The following is a 3,099-nucleotide window of genomic DNA, read 5'->3' as shown; positions in this document are numbered from 1 at the left end:
GTGAAAACAACAAGAGGTTTAGCTAGGAGCTAAACTGTTTTCTGAAATGGCACGAAAAAAGTACACTTTTCACATTGTTCTTGACAAGGTTTAAAAAACAATCCATTTGAGGTAAGATCAATCGAGCCAATGTTAGCAAAAAAGTGATGACTACCAAGAATGTCATCCCACTTCTAGTGCATGTGCAATATTGTAAATAAGTGAAATCTTTGCATGCATGTAAAATGATTATAAGTTACTGCAACATACAAGACAAATGCATTGTAAGCTTAGCAGGAATAGACTTTGTCACGGTTTTGGAAGCCATCTTGACGAGTAGGCTGTCAACCACGTGAGAAATTACAGTGTTTGTCGTAGAAGAATCTAATACACCGTATTCACAAATGGCGGACACGCGGGAAAAAACTGGTGCCTAGTCATGAAAGCGAGGCGTTGGAGGGTAAACAAAAATTGCAAATGAAGACTTTCAGTGAACTTGCAGAGTGTTTAGCACGGATTCCACCTAAATTAACTTTGTACGGACTTCTTTTTAAATACAATTACGTGGGATGCCTTCTGCTTTTAATGTTTAGTATTGATTTGCTGTTTGCAATCAAAAGGGACGCGTATATCTTCAAGGAAACAGGATGATTTTGTAGGTTTCCGAAGCATCAGAAGCTCGACAAGTGGGCGATGGCTGGAGAAAAGTGGCAAACATGTTGGCCCAAACTTCACATTGAAACCGAGTTCGAAAGCCAGCTCACTGCAATTCGGTAAAACAGAAATATAAACAATGCAAATCTTGGTGGCAAGAAAAAAAGAAATAAGCGATGGATATATGGCCTACTTGTTAACGCAAGAGACGTGTGCCATTGAACAAAACAGTTCAAATCGAGATGGAAAAAAGGAAGACAGGAAAGAAGCGGTGACTGAGGTTTCGATGAAGTTATGTTTGGTGTTTATTTGCCAGGACGTTATTCTCTGGTCTTTATCGATAAAGGACATCAATTAGAACTATCTTTTTGGTATAAATGCAGGAGCGATCGAGTGGAGTACGTTCAAAATTTCAACTTGTTACTCGGCAGACTCGGTAAGCCGTCCACATTTCATTTCAGCGAGTAATTTTCCTATTTCTTATCTTTGGCTGTTAAGAGTTTTAACTTCATGTTCCATAATATTTTAAAAGTGAAGAATAGAACATAAATAAATAAAATGATGGTCTTCCTAAACGGATCCAGACTCGCATTTAATGATTCGAAACAGAAGCTTGCCGTGTTCAGTCCTGACACAAACATTGCCTTAAAAGTTTAACCTAGTAAAATGTGAGCTTTATACCACTTTTTTACTAAGAGCTCTCCGAGATAATGCCGTAAAGGAGACTAGGCAAATAGCAAGCCATAAGATTCACACACTAGAGCTTCTAGTTTTGATAAAATTATTTTATTTCGCAATGACAAAGAAATCAAAAGATTTTAAATTTGCACTGAATTTGCTAAGCTCTGCCAACGTACCTCTAACAATTCACTCCAAAAGCGACGGAATTATTATCATCCAAAGGCAGTTGTAAATACAGACATACATAGATATGTGTAAAATGACACTGACATGAATGAACGAGTCTCGTGAATGAATCTTTCACCCGCTCTCGGCTTGACCTGTTTTGAGTAATGGCGGAGGTCTCTTCCGTTGACAAGTAGGCCATATATCCGTCGCTTATTTCTTTTTTTGTTGCCACCAATATCTGTTTTTACTTCTGTTTTACAGATTTGCAGTGAGCTGGCTTTCGTATTCGGTTTCAGCGTGAAGTTTTGGCCAACATGTTTGCCGCTTTTCTCCAGCCATCACCCACTTGTCGAACTTCTGAGGCTTCGGCAACCTACAAAATCATCCTGTTTCCTTGAAGATTTACGCATCCCTTTTGATTGCAAACAGCAAATCAGTACTAAACATTAAAAGCAGGAGACGTCCCACGTCATTGTATTTAAAAAGACGTCCATACAAAGTTATTTTAGGTGGAATCCGTGTTAAACACTCTGCAGGTTCACTGAAAGTCTTCATTTGCAATTTTTGTTTACCCTCCAACGCCTCGCTTTCATGACTAGGCACCAGTTTTTTCCCGCGTGTCCGCCATTTGTGAATACGGTGTATGTCGAATAATTTTCGTAAAACGGTTGTTCTGAAAAAAAAGAAATGAATTGAAAACTGAAGATTCACTCCTAAGGATTCTACTGAAAAAAAATGAGAGGCGTTACATGAGCTAGAAGACCTAGAACCACTTTGTAATGTTTTTTATACATTTGTCTGCCAGAAAGTCCCGGGAAAAATTACAGACGTAAATATATGGAAAAGCTAAAGCAGGCCTTAGGAGAAATTTAAGCTCAGTTAGGCCCCAAAAACGTTTAAGTGCAATCCTTTGCTTTGTAGCTTAAAGTCACAATTCATATCTTTTTCAGAACAGCCGTTTCACGGAAATTATTCGACATCAGATTCTCATACAAACACTGTAATTTCTCACGCGTTTGCCTACTCGTCAAGATGGCTTCCAAAAAAGTGACAAGGACCGTCTATTGAAATTGACAGATTAGGTCATATCGTGAAGAGAGTCTGGCTTAATGAATATTTTTTTTGTAATGTTGATATAAAAAGGGAGTTCTATAAGAGAGAAATATTTGTAGGAGATTGAGAATCTCACTCTATAATTAACTCAAGTTTACTGTAAAGAATAAAAAACGGCTTCTCACCTGATATGAACTATGAACACAATGCACCAGCGCCACCGCAGTTTCCAGTTATTAATGCCAATATTCTCGGAAAAGTGAAGACATTTTGTAGCAGTGAATGTGTTTGCAAATCATGTCTATAATCTAATTAAATGAGGTAAGTCATCGCAGGACGCCGTCGTGCATGTGGCGAAAGAAGGTTAAATCGCTGGCATTTCATTCATGAGTCCGCGATATCTGATGCGCAAAAACCTGCGCAGAACGTTTTTCCGCCCGGAAGTACAAGCCCATTAAGAGCGCAAGGTCGATTTTCGTGCACGCACAAGGGATCCTTAATTTCCATGGAGATACCCACAAACTGGACTCAAGTAACTACAAGGTGTTAGTCTTGACACATTTC

The 3,099-nt window shown here is 38.8% G+C and overlaps 1 long non-coding RNA gene across 2 annotated transcripts in view; it reads right to left on the bottom strand.

Moving 5' to 3' along the window:
• Window positions 1–2,879, bottom strand: part of LOC140945941 (uncharacterized) — an 18,148-nt gene extending 15,269 nt beyond the window's left edge. For both annotated transcript variants that reach the window (XR_012166776.1, XR_012166779.1), the window contains exon 1: window positions 2,721–2,879. This is a non-coding gene — a long non-coding RNA (uncharacterized lncRNA). The remainder of the gene's footprint in view (window positions 1–2,720) is intronic.
• Window positions 2,880–3,099: the final 220 nt, after the last annotated feature.

Source organism: Porites lutea, chromosome 1 (genome assembly GCF_958299795.1).
Source record: "Porites lutea chromosome 1, jaPorLute2.1, whole genome shotgun sequence".
Classification (NCBI taxonomy): Eukaryota; Metazoa; Cnidaria; class Anthozoa; order Scleractinia; family Poritidae; genus Porites; species Porites lutea.
The sequence above is the reverse complement of the archived record's forward strand: the minus strand, read 5'-3'. Positions and strand labels throughout refer to the sequence as shown.